At 51.5% G+C, this 13,884-nt stretch overlaps 1 protein-coding gene across 1 annotated transcript in view; it reads left to right on the forward strand.

Moving 5' to 3' along the window:
* The first annotated feature begins 808 nt into the window (after positions 1-808).
* PSKH1 (protein serine kinase H1) overlaps positions 809-13,884 on the forward strand; it is a 74,711-nt gene continuing 61,635 nt past the window's right edge. Inside the window, exon 1 of the mRNA XM_039503777.1 lies at positions 809-828. The gene's annotated coding sequence lies outside the window, so the exon portion shown is untranslated. The remainder of the gene's footprint in view (positions 829-13,884) is intronic.

Consider the following 13,884-nt stretch of genomic DNA (forward strand, 5'->3'; position numbering starts at 1 on the left):
GGGGAAACTTTTTAGAATGTTTGGTTCCATGAAAAATTGGATATTTTTTCTCTCCATTCAGGATGAAAACAAACGTTGAAGAGTTAGAATTTCCTGCAGGATGGAAAGTCTGAGGTTCACTCCGCTCTAAGAGTGAACTAAATCTTTGGTGGTCTGGAAATAGCTCCATCGCAATAGCAATGCTGCGTGTTATTGTCCCTGACGTCCACAGCTGACCCGCGCCTGCTGATAGGGACAGAGTGAGGGCAGCCGGCTTCAGCAGTGTTACTGAGCATGCTCAGTCTGCGTGTGCATGCTCCATACAAGCCAAGAAGCAAATCTGGCATCACCTCTGCAAAACCGGACAGGACTGTAAATGGAAAGACCTAGCTGGCTGGCTAAGACACACGTCTGCCCCATCACCCTACTAGCTGATCACCTCCGCAAAGTTGGTCCAACAAAAGATATTACCTTACCCACCTTGTCTCACGTGGGCCCAGGTGGCTTTCCCAAGGTCACACCGGACGTCTGAGGCAGAACAGGTGGGAACTGAGCCCAGGTCACCTACAGCAGTTCCCTAACCATTGGGCCACCCTTCCTCTCTGGCTGAGCCCACCCCCACACCATCAGCAAAGAGCCACCATTTTATCACGAGCACCACAGTAGTTGTGTTTGTCCATAACGGCCTGGAGTCAGCGGATTAGTGGACACTCTCCGCTTGCATTGGGAAAAAGAAGGAAATGTCTTGCCCTCATGATTGTGTGTGTGTGGGGGGGAATCCTGGAAAACAGGCCCAGACTGTGACCTAAAGGCTCCGAAACCAGAAGACAAAGAACCAGAACCAAAAAGGTGGGATTTTTAGAAACCTCTGGATTTTGTAGCCAAGGTGATGATTTTTGGGGCCCCACCCCCTGGTCTCTGCCCGGTTGGGGTAGGCAGTGCCGGTAATGTCGGTGAGCAGCCCATGCACTCTCTCTTACACTCCTAGCAGCTGGGCACCACCCCTCAGCATCTCGCTGTCCCAAAGCGAATGATGTAAGAAGCCTGAACAGTGATGCAGGGTATACTGCACCCTGGGATTCAACACTGGGGAATCTGAGTGAGTTGGCACTGAAGGGGCTGTGGATGGATCTATGTAACAGGAGACCTGAACTCCTCTGACTCCATTGTAAAAGTTGAAAAAAGGCTCCTGTGCAGGATGTGAATCTTACGAGAGCCAGGCTTGCTAACGGGGCCCCGGCACGGGGGGACTAATTGTCCAGACAAAGCAGTTCCACTTTGGGTTGGCTAGCTAGCTCTGCTGCTTTCAGAATCAGTCGTGTAACGTGTACCCACTCGGTCGCGCACTCCACTCCACACCAGGCTTTGCTTGTTACGGATCGGGACGCACTTAAGCATTGGCAGGTTTTGATTAGTTTGAGTGGAATGGGCGGTGATCCATGTGTAGGAGTTACCAGGAACTGTTCCTGAGAGCGGCTGTAGTTGGATAGACATAATGAGAACTGCCCACTGATAGCTCTTGATTAAATAATATACATAAGAGGGCATGCAGTGAATGCAACTCTGTCTCCGTAGCAGATGTGCAGTGATGGCCGGAGTGAAAACTGGGGGCTGTCTCTTCCCTCGTCTCGTTTGTGACCTGACCATTAGACTAGTGGGCAGATTCGGGCACTGAGCAGTGACTTGCCCACAGCTAGAAATGGAGCCTCCTGGATTTTAAATTGTAAATTCTTCAGGGCAATGGGAGTGTTTTCCTGTGTCTGGACAGTAACCGGCACATTTTACTGGGCGCTCTAACATCAGTGATTATTTATAGCAGTCCTGGCTTCCTGTGCTGTGTGCAGCATTTAAACAACATACCCAAGCTGGCACGTGTGGGAAAAGCCAGGGCCCCGGAGGCCTGGAGGAATCACTGAGCAATTAGTTTGCCCCTTCTTTCTCCAAGCCAGTGGCTTTCAAAGGGATTTGATCAGGGGACACTGTTGCATAAGTCCCAGGGCTGCCTCAGCCCTGCTGCCAGGGGGAAAGGGAGGATTATGATGGAGCACTACTAGGTACGGTTGAAACCATCTTACTGTTCAACAGTCAGTTTTTCTAAGTCCTCTCAAATCCACGTTTACTTGGATTTTCTTTACCTTTGCTGAGCCTCCTGGGGATCTGGGGTAGGGTTAGTGGCCCAAATTTGAGGCTATTTGAGCAAGAATTTCCTGAGATATAGCCCCTCCCCCCCAAATCACATGACAAAAATGTCATGGTTCTTACAAGGGTTTTTGTATAGACGTGTGGGGGTCAAACGATGGCTCTGACCTTGCCATACTGAGGCCACCTGCTCAGGTCTGAGCTCTGCGAGCAGCTGACACCCATTGTCCCTTTGAGGCAGCCCTATTTGAAAACTGGCTTGACAACGTGGCTTGAGCTAAGTTAACATGCCGGAGAAAATCATTTGCACGGTGCAGTCGGGTAGGGGCTGTGTTGCAAGCCAGAGTGTTTGCAGACAAGCTGCGGTTAGAGGAAGTTGGGGGCTCAAGGTGACAAGTTATAGCCCTAGGAATTGCCTGGATACTGTGAATTCAAACCCTGTACTTGGCAGCTTTCGGAGGCAGTGAGTTGTGCACTTAATTACTCTCCGCTGCAGCGGCTCCACCTGGGAGTTTTGCTGTGAGCGAAGTTCTGGTCTAAGCGTTGATATGTCAAAGTGCTCTAAAATTCACTTGCCGGCTCAGATTTTGCTTTAGAAGTGTTAAGGAAAATAGCATTAAATAAGGGGAAGGCAAAAGACTACCCTAAGCAACATTATTAGAGTTATGGACTCATGATGTGTGTTCCTCGCCTCAACAGTGGGACTGTGTGTGATCAAAGAAAAGCAAGTAGCGTTGACTCTCACCAATGTCAGCATGATCAAAGGGGCTACTGAGCACAAGGAAATGTGCCCATACTAGAGAGCCCTGTTCTAATGACTGGCGTAAGGTCAACATGATTCTGGCCGCAATCAAAACAGTGACGTCTATTTATCGTGAAAAATAAACTCAGAAAACAAATGTAAGCTGTCTACAATAATTCATCCAATCTACACAAGCCAAAGATTCACACTATCCATTTTATCCCTCAAAATGCTGTCATTTATTTAAATAAGTGGTTCAAAAACGGTGTCAGGCATTGGACCAATTTTAGTCACAAGGCCCTGTTTATATTTGTCAAAGGATATTGTTACATCTTTTGACCAGAGCAGTTATCCAAAATTTGGGGTCTTGTGGGTTTTTCCTATTGGGGAAGAAATTGGTGATGGAATCAGGTATTCTTTTGATACAATCTTGTTTATTTACAAAGTCCTGTTTCCCTGAACACAGTAGGAATCAAACAGCAGGAGGTGGTTTCTTTGCTCAGCGTTCCAATTCTCTTTCCAGGCAGCACTCTGCCCAACAGCTCTCTCCTTCCTCCTGTCGGTTTGTCACAGGGCAGCCCTGGCTGAAGCATAGTGATCCACAGGGGCACTTGCCAGCTGCAGGGGGCAGAGTTAAAGCTGTGGGGTGGGGCTGTAGGCCCTGGTTTTCACTGCTGTAAGTTAGGTGCCCTTCGCATTCTGGAAGGGAACGGGGTACTGCCCGTCAGTCTTAACTTGGAGCTAACCAAGTTGTGGGGCAGGGAGCACAGTCTAGCTTTGTGTTGGCTGGTAGCGCTTTTCCCTTGGTTCTTGTCGCTCAGGCCGAAAGCAGAAGACCCTAGTCCGAAGTGCAGACAATGCGATGTTTGCTCTGTACCCTGCACTTTTCCCTGCTCCCCTTCCTCTTTCCCAGCAGCCAGGCATAGTTATACCTGCAGTGCGCACCCTGGGTCCCACCCCTGACAATTTCTGGTCATGTTCCATCTGAGGTCTGTAAGTCTGGGGGCTTCGGTACCACCTATTTTGTACCCCCTGGGAGGGGAAAGGAGGGAGGTTAGGTTTCGCCCAGGGTCCCCTTTTCTCTGGCTTTTTAGTGTTTCTTATGCCTCCCACCCATCCCCATTTGCCCCTCCCGACGGGTTGCTTGGCCTTGCCTTGAGATAGAGTCGAGGCCGTCTTCAAGTGCACGCGCATATATTAAACTCCCGCCATACCCAGCAACACTTTCACTCTCTTCCTTGTCTCGTCTCCTGGTGCTGTAAACCCCACCTGGTTGGGCAGAAGCAACACACAGCGTCTTTGTGCTTTCGTCACATGTATTCGTCAGGATATAAAAGTATCAAAAATCACACCCCAAATTCTCTCCCAGGCTTATATGCTAGCACTGGCCCTTGGCTATCGGGGTGGGATAGCAGTGTGCAATCAATAGAGGCCATTCAAATGATTCTAGATTCCCCCGGCTGGGGGCTCCGGGGGGGAGCGGCTGTGTGGGGGATGAGCTTGGCTGGCAGCAGTGGGAGCTGTGTCAGAGAGGGGTGACATGCAGGGCTACTGCTAATCCCTATATCCTGGCCCTAGTTCCCTGATGAGGATGTGGGTTCAAACAGGTTAATACCCTATTCCATGGCAGGGGATCAGTCGCCAGCAGCTGCTAAAGGCTGAATCGCTTTGCTAATTGACCCCCTCGCAGCCCTGTAATGGGCTCAGAAATCATGGGCTGCAGATCAGCAAATGCCCTGTGGGCCTCATCCCCGTTAATGTACAGAAAGGGCTGAAGCCCACTGAGCTGTAGGAGCTGGCTGGGGGGGTCAGTGGGTCTTCTCCTGGCCCTCCCCTCCCTGCTCCTCAGTCCCTTTGCCCACCTCTAGGGGAGGCTAGTTATATATATATATATATATATATATATATATATATATATATATATATATATATATATATATATATACTGGTCATTTTGGAAGGACTTTTCTGTTTTACCAAGATGACACCAGAACAATGCCGGGCTGGGGTTTCAAAACTGAAACATTTCTCCTGAACATGTGATTTGAAAAACAAAACAAAACAAAAACCAAACAAACTCTGAAACAAAACAAGACTGGTGGGAAATTAAATAAAAAATCCCCCAAATTTATCTAAAAAAATAATTGGCATTTTCCCACCAGCTCAGCTGCTAACTGTCCCCGTGCCCCCCCCCCCCCGCAGGAGAAGGAGGGGGCTGAGGGACCACAGGTGGGGCTGGGAACCCAGTGGCAGTGCCCATGGGGGGAAGGAATACCCTAGTGCAAGGGGCTGAGGGAGCCAAGACACCTGACCCAGGGGAGGCTGGGTGGAGTCTGTGCATGGGGAGCTCAGAGACCAAGAAGCGGGGAGGCTGACAGCCTCAGCATGGGGCTGGGGTGACTGGGAGCTAGGTGGGGGCACGTGGGGGAAGAGACGAACCAGGACAAGTTGCAAGGCGACAGAGGGGTGGAGGAGAAAAGCAAGCACCAGTGCAGGGCAAAAACGGAACTATGTTTCTCCTCCTCTCCAGTGCCCTGCCTCCCCCAGCCCTGTCCTCACACTGGATGACGCTGTCAAGCCTCACACAAGGCATCTGCCCACCAGCCTTTCCCCTTAAATCTGCCCCTGACTTGAAATGCAGCCTGGCTTCCTCCGCAGATCGAGGCGGGTACGTGTCCTCCCTGCCTCGAACACCAGTGCAGAGCCCTGCTGGCTCAGAGCCCCAGGCTGGTGGGGGAGTGGGGGGGAGGGCATGGTGCTGCTTGTGAAACCAGCTGTGGGTTCATCCCCCTGGGCATTGGGCATCTCTGGTACGCTCGGCGTGCGGCGAAAGCCCCTCTCACTGGTTATGAAACTTTTGCGACCTACTTTACGCGCTCAGCTTTTGTTCTTAATGCCTAGAAATGGCTGCTCTCCAGATTTTGCCCATCAAGGCAAATTAATTGGAGTCGATCCTAATTTGCTCTCTGCTGTTCTTCGGGCAGAAGATTAAATGCTTTGCAGACATTATCTTCCTCTCTCTTTTCTAAGGCCCAAACCTGAATTTTATAGACGTACACACACACACACCGAGGGGAAAGAAGGGAGAGTTAAAAGGAGCTGATGCATAAAGTCACTTTTTGTAACCGCAGCGGGAAATCGGGGCTAGTCCATTGTCGGGAGGCTGGGAAGCAGATGGTGAGACTATTCTAGGCAGCTGTGTGACAGAGGCGGCCACACGTGGAGCGGGGACGTGAGGCCCGAGCCCTCACAGCCACTGCCGCCCTCCCCATCTTAGGCTGTCAAATTTGTAATCCTTCTTCTATGTGCCCAGGATTTCCTGCGGCTGGGCTGGGAGCTCTCGGGCAGTGGCTCTCAAACGTGTGTCCTGGTGACCCCTTTCACATTGCAAGTCTGAGTGCCACCCCCCCCCCTTATACATTAAAACCACTTGTTTATATATTTAACACCGTTATAAATGCTGGAGGCAAAGCGGGGTTTGGGGTGGAGGCTGACAGCTCGCGACCCCCCCCCATGTAATAACCTCATGACCCCCTGAGGGCTCCCAACCCCCAGTTTGAGCCCCCATGCTCTAGGGCAGTGGTTCCCAAACTTTAACAACCTGTGAACCCCTTTCACTAAAATGTCAAATCTCGTGACCCCCCTCCTAAAAATGAATATTTCCAGGGATTTTCTTCTTACCTGAGTATAAATTATAAAAGCAGCGATCTTGGAAATATAAAATTTGTTTTGATGACATGCTTATTACACACTATTTATTATTATTATTTATCATTATAGTATTTTTATTACATTATGAAAATGGCAACACTCTTCCAAGATCTCACTTTTGTAGCTTGTATCACTTTGAATAAGCCTGTTATAAGACAAGGCTGCTGTTGTTCCATCAAGGAGGATCAGATGTGAAACAGCAGGAAGGTATTTAAGAAGCCAACTCAAAGAGTTCCTCCTACACAAGCATTCAGGTCTTGAGCAGTCCAGGCAAACAGCGCACGTTACAACAAACCTTAAACTTGTTCTTCTTCATAATTTAAAAAACAAGACTAGCTGCCTATTTAATTTTAAAAACAGCAAAAAATATCCACCTCCCTTTCCATTTCTTATAAGGAGTCTTGAAGTTGAAATCTCCTCAGTGTGACAGACAGCCTTGCTTAGCTCTTGGAAGTCCAGGGGCTTCAGGATGCTGGCCCCATGGTGCCCGGGGTCCGGGTCCCTAGGGACAGCTCTGTCCGCCATTAGGGAATTTTTTCCCAATAACCCCCTGTAACATTTCCTGAACCCCCAGGGGTTCCCAAACCCCAGTTTGGGAACCCGTGCTCTAGGGGATGAAGCCCACGCATCATCCTCATGATAGGTACAGCATAGTCAGGGGCAGGGCAGGTTTCCCTTACATGGCCCCTGCCATGTGCTTTGCCTCTGCCCAGAGGGACCTCCAGGTGGGGCAGGGAGTCCAGGCTTCATGGCCTGACTGGTCCTTGTCAGGGGCCCTGCTAATGTCACCGTGATGAGGAGCTGCAATAGTCTTGGGACAGACTCCTCTGCAGGCCGCTAAGCTGGCTCACCACAATGCCCCGGCATGCCATTGTGTGCGAAGACCATCACGCTGGAAGGCAATGAGGCTCCACAACCTCCCCCAAATGATTCCATGGCAAGCTGCAAAGGGCAGGACAGTAACCCCATGTCCGACCATCGGGAGGCAAAGCGGCGAGGTCATCGTCAACCTGGCAAGGACTGGGGTCCCTGACCAGGAGACGAATGGCCCTGGAGCCTCTTGCTAATTGCCTGCACCACCAAGGGCTCCTGTTGGAGCTTTGCTTTTGTCTACCAGGCAACCCACCCCTAGAAGAGCCATTGCAAAAAGGCAGAACTCCCACCAGTGTGTTTTCTGCATAGCTGTGATGCTGCTGTGCTAATTCAGTGCACTGGCTCCCATGGGATCTCCTTTCCCGTGGCATTGGGTGCAGGGAACGGGGCTGCTACGCCCATGGCATGGTGGCTACCAGCACATTCCGGCAGGAATCATGCTGGTCCTCCAGCCTATGGAGAGATGCAGGCTACCCTTGCCGATGACGAAGTGTCATGGTGTGGAAGTAGCCCTGGAAAACTCCAGCAGGTTGGAGCTGGCCCTGTTCTGTGACTGCTCAGGGACCTCTGCTGTGCCTAAATCCCCACGGCTCCAAACATGGGCCGGGAACAGCTGATCCAGACTCACCTCCGGCTCAGGAGGTGAATCCCAGGCCCCCACACTGGCACCCAGCGACACTGTTCTAAGCTCGGCTTCTGGACTATTTCCCCACTCGGGCATGTGTAAACTGGGATTGCTTTTTTTAAGCAGATTTAATTGAACATGAATCCATCCCTCTTGGCCGCCACCCCGTTGTGCAGGCGGTGACCTTGAGCTTGCTCATTACAGGGCTGTTTCCTACCAGCTAATGCACCCGGCCGGCACTGTGTTGCAGCGCAGCAGTGGGCGTCTCAGTGGCAGGAAGCAGGATCCAGAAGGGCAGAATTCCCCTGGGGTTGGTTCAAGTGCTACCCAAACAGTCCCTTCGAGTCAGCCCAGGTTCCCTTACAGGTGTACGTCTTGATTCATCTGACCACACACCGTGGGCTCCATTTGCTCTTTCACCCCTGGTGCCCCCATACTGCGCCAGCAGCGCAAAGGGGCTCCCAGGGACTCCCTCCAGTATACGGGGACTGCACCATGGCTATGCTATGCCAGCCCTCCTCGCAGCCTCGGATGCAGCGCGAGTGGCAGCAGTGTGCTGTATTGCAGCTAGTGTACAACCACTAGGGGGCCACTGCAACCAGAGCATGAACTAGCCGGGGCTGCTCTAATTTACACTGAGGCAGGGCAGGGCCTAGATGGTCTTATGGCACAAGGGGCACAAACAGGGCTTAAAGCCACCTCCTCCTCATTCCCGCTCCGAGCACAGGAACAGAACAGGGGCCGCAGGAGAACTGGGGGCCGATCATTCCTTAAACCTTTCAGGGAGGCGAGGTGTAAAGTGCTTTGATATAATGTGGAATGCTAGCGAGTCACGCTGCTTATCTGTACCAGAGACACTTTAATATGTGTAGCCTCAGTGTGAGGCACAGATCTGATCAGCACGGCGCAAAGCGATCACCACCAGTGCTTTCCAGACTTGTGATTGACAGCCCCCTCAAGCAGCCCATTGACAGCACTAATAAATCTTCATTGGTGTGATGGAATACACCCCCGTATTCACACCGTGCACACTACTGTAATAATCTTTGTACAAAAGTATTGTTCCAAAACCCACAGCCCTGAGCAGGCAGAAGTCAGGTCTGTCCTAAACAAAGGAAGGAATGTGGGCTTGCCTTAATTGGAATTTAAGCAGAGTCATCAAGGAGGAAGGAAAAACAAAAGACGTTCAAACAGCTGAAAAAAACATCAGGGAACATCCTTCCACATAGACTTTGTTTCCTGGGTCCCATCTGGAAATGCTTTTCAAGAGAGGGACAACAACTATCAAAAGGAGGGACAAACACCTCAAGGCACCCCTTCCCCTCCCCATTCCCTGCACCTGAGAAGTCAAAAAGAAACAGCTGTTGGACTCTGGGGGAGGGGTTCTGACTTGAAGAGTTTGGTCAATAACCTTGCTGGAAGCATGTGGTGAGAAAATTTGCTTTGCAACTAAAATAGAGTCTTAAATAGATACTAGTAAGTGTTTTGTCTGTTTTTTTGGAACCATTTCTGACTTTTATGCCTCATTGTTTGTACTCACTGCTTTGTAGTTAACAAACTTGTTTTAGTGGTTTATCTAATCTAGTGTGTTTAAATTGGAGCGTCTGGGTAACTATTTAAGGTAATAAACTGGTATATTATTCCCCTAAAGGGATAATGGACTGAATATATTTGTACTGTCCAGGAGAGGGCTGGGCAGAGTAGGACATGCATTTCTGGGGGAAGATGTGGGATGAGGGGTGTGTTGGGGTCACCTTGCAGAATAACCAAGGCTGACGAGAGCCAGGGTGTAGCTGGCAGACACAGGGTGTGACCTGCATGCTGGAAGCCTGTTTGAGAGCTGCCCAGGTGGGAGCTACTTCAGCAAGGCATTGTAAGGCACCCAAGATTGCAGGGCAGGGGTGGCACAGCCTCCCCCACCACTGATCTGACTTGGACCCTGGTATGTCACACACACAAGAACCACAGGATTTACCAGACTGGATCAGATCATTGGTCCAGCTAGTTCTGTGTCCTTCCTCCAGCCTGATGCGTCAAAGACAAGCAGAAGCCTCTCACTTCATAACTGGCCAGCTGTGAAGTGCTGGATGTGAGTGAAAGAGGTTTTCCTGCCCCAGGAGCTCTGATTCGCCTTAGCCTAGATACCGCCTCAGTGGTCCTTCTGGACCCCCTGGGTTTTTCACCAGGGCCAGGGAGGAACCCAGGGCCCACGCTCAGCAGCATCTTCTGTGGTCTCCACCACTTTCGTGCCACCTTCCGCTGCACATCTGCTCTCGGCACCTATGGTCCCGACACCTTTGCCTCTGGCTCCATCGTCGACTCCGGCACCGTGCTCGGCTCTGACCTCGATGCAGGCACTTATGTCTCTGGTATTGATGTCGGCACTGGGCCCCCCAACCCCAGCAGCTCCTGTGAGCATGCCGACATAGCTCCCTCAGGTGCGACTGATGCTGATGCCGACGCCTGTTCCGACATCTATGACCCCGGCACCGTCAGCGGCACCACCTCCTCCAGCGCTGCCCTGGGAGTCACATGACCCCTCGGGGGCAGGTGGTAGAGAGCTTCCACTACTGGCACATGCTTCCTCCTCCTCGTTGCTGGATGAAGGGTTGGCGGGGACGGCCATAGCCCCTGTGTTAGAGGACAACATAGTCTTGCAGCAGTTGCTCTGCAGGGCTGCCCAGGGTCTGGGCATCAAGGCTGAGGAGGTGGTACAGGAGGCAGATCCCATGGTGGACATCCTCGCACTCTTGGGACCTTCACGCCTAGCCTTGCCCCTTATAAAGACTGTTGTGGACACCACTAAGACCCTGTGGCAGACGCTGGCATCCTTGCCACCTACTGTCAAATGCAATGAACAGGGGTATTTCGTGCCCTCCAGAGAGTTCGAGCATCTGTACTCCCACCTGCCTCCGGACTTGCTGGTGGTCGATGCGGCTAACCAGTGGGAGAGACAGGGCTTCCAAGGTCCTTCCCCAAAGAATAGGGACACTAAACGCCTAGACCTTGTGGGTAGGAAGGTTTACTTGACTGGTGGTTTGCAGCTCTGTATTGCTAACCAACAGGCCATTGTGAGCAGGTACTCGTACAACACCTGTGCAGCAATGGCAAAGTTCACGGAGCTTGTCCCTTCAGATTTCCGGTCAGAGTTCACAGCCTTGGTGGAGGAAGGGAAGCTAGTCTCTCGGGCCTCCTTGCAGGCAGCATTAGACACTGCAGACGCCACCAGTAGAGTGATGGTGACAGGGTGGCTTTGAGGCGTGGTGCTTGGCTCTTGGGGTTACCCTACGGGGTCCAGCAAATGATTCAGGACCTCCTGTTTGAGGGTGAGACTCTGTTTTCAGTGAAGACAAAGAAACGGCTCCACAGCCTAAAAGATTCCCGAGCCACCCTCAGATCCTTGGGCCTGCACACTCCCGCCACGCACCGGAAACACTTCCACCCCAACCTCCTCAAAGGTTCCAGCAGCAGAACCGTCAGGATGGTTCTCGGAGGAGGAACAGGAGCAGCAGGAGGTGCGATCAAGGATGGTGTTCCAGACCAGAGACTGGATCTACCCTGCCATACCTTTTCCTCCCGCCTATCCCCCTTCTACCGTGCACGGTCCCATATCACTTCAGACCAATTGGTACTTCACACAGTAGAGAGGGGATACTCCATCTAGTTCTGTGCCCTCCCGCCCTTCCACCCCCCTTCCCCGTCCCTCTTCAGGGAATGGACTCGAAGAAGAAAAAACGGTTACTCACTTCTCGTAACTGTTGTTCTTTGAGATGTGTTGTTCACGTCCATTACAATACCCACCCTCCTACCCCTCTATTGGAGTAACTGGAAAGAAGGAACTGAGGGGGTGGCCTGTTGGCAAGGCTCCATATTGAGTGTCATGAGGGCACACTCCAGGGGGCACCCAGGCTGACCCGACAGATGCTGCTGCTAAGGGAAAAATCTTCAGGCCAACGTGCACATGCGCGCGCACACACCTGCTTGGAATGGACATGAACAACACATCTCGAAGCACAACAGTTATGAGACGTGAGTAACTGTTTTTTCTCCAGGATATCAGCTTTGATGTCCTTTTGGGGAATGACTGTATCCAATCCACATGGGAAATGTGTCACGCTGCCTCAGGTGTAACTTCCCTGATGCTGTGACTACAGCAGCAAGCTCACAGCCAACCCTCACTGGGGAAGCAGAGAGAGAGCTGAGCCTCCCCCTCCCTCCCCGGTGAGCGTGGGGAGACACAGGGAAGGAGAACTGCCAGACATGGTTGCCCCCTGTCCAGGGGTGAGAGAAGCCCCATAGAAGGGTAAAGCAGCTGGAAGGCTGTTACAGGTAACAGACATCCGGTCAGAGGGTGGCCATGGTCATGTGGGGTTCTCTTAACCCAGACCCAGAATCAGAACCCACTGGGAGTGGGGGAGACTCTGTCCTGGGGGTGAGGGCAACACATTAACCCCAAAATGGGAAATGGGTTCCTTGCACATGCACAGCTCTGGGACTGAGACACAACTCCAGAGGGGGCCTGCCAATGTGGGGGGCAGCCTGCATCACCAGACCCTGGGACGCCAGTGTCCCAGAGATAAGGCTGGATTGACTCACCTTGGGCAGGGGGACAAATATACACTGACCACCTCCCACCCAAATGCTCAGGTCACTTCCTACCCCAAACAAGGGGTCAGGACACCCCAGGGTGCAGCCAAGATGTCTGACACATGGAGGAATGTGGGGTCACTGCCCTCATCACTCACTGGAAGATGGTCAGGACTTCATCCAGTTTCAGACCCAAAGGTTTTTGGGGTGGCAACAGGGTATGGGGCAGCATGAAAACTCTCCATGTGCCCCCTGCTAGTATCACCTCACAGACCAGACCTAAGGGAGGATGTGAAACTGCTCTGAACTGGATACTGGAAACTATAAATTTGGTTAATTAGAAACTATGCTGTAAGAGTCTTGGAAGTGCCTGGTAGGATAGCTACCAAGATGAGAAATATCCTGTGGCAGCTATGGATAGCATGTGTCGGTTTGAACTTCCCCTGGTCACTGGTTAAAGTGACCTGCGTAGTTCAGTCTTGCAGGAGGAAGAGATGCGACAAAGTGGGAATATTTTTATGAAGCCTATGTGTGCCTCAGTTTCCCCCCATTATGTTACATTACTACCCAATGGAGGGAAAAGGATTGTTTGCTCTCAGGGCAGACTGAGACATAGGTATGTCTGTTCATTCCACCCAGACAGGGATGTGACATAGTCCTTTAGGAACTGGCTGAAACTGATCCAGATCAACAATGGGTCCAGAGAGACAATGCAAGCTCCAATGACTCATGAACTGACACTTAACATCAGGAAGCTCCAGTGAAAGAGGAGGGTGGTTGACTTCAGCATGGCCCAGACTGGGAGAACAAAGGACAGACCCGTCCAGCGGGGAATAAAGAGGTGGCTTCTGGAGGAAGCTGAATTGACACTTGACTAGAATGGACGATGCTTTGACTTTTATTTCTCTATGCTAACCTCACAATTTCCAACGCTGTGTTCCACCTAATAAACCCTGCTCTGTTCAGAAAAGGCTATTTAAGGTTTTACTGCAAATACTGGCTGGGGTGCATTAGTCCCCGAAGAGCATACAAGTGTCTACCAGGTGTCTATATTTGCTGGGCAGAGCTCAGTGCTGGACCCCAACAGCTCAGTCAAGGGGAGCGGTGAAGCTGTGTGGCCTACCCTGACAGAACAGCAAGACCCTTTGGGGGTCTGGCACACTGAAGGGGTTCTTCAAAGATACTGTTCAATAGCTGGGATGTATCACTGGCCCCGTGGATCTGAGAC

Source organism: Mauremys reevesii, linkage group 16, assembly GCF_016161935.1.
Source record: "Mauremys reevesii isolate NIE-2019 linkage group 16, ASM1616193v1, whole genome shotgun sequence".
Classification (NCBI taxonomy): domain Eukaryota; kingdom Metazoa; phylum Chordata; order Testudines; family Geoemydidae; genus Mauremys; species Mauremys reevesii.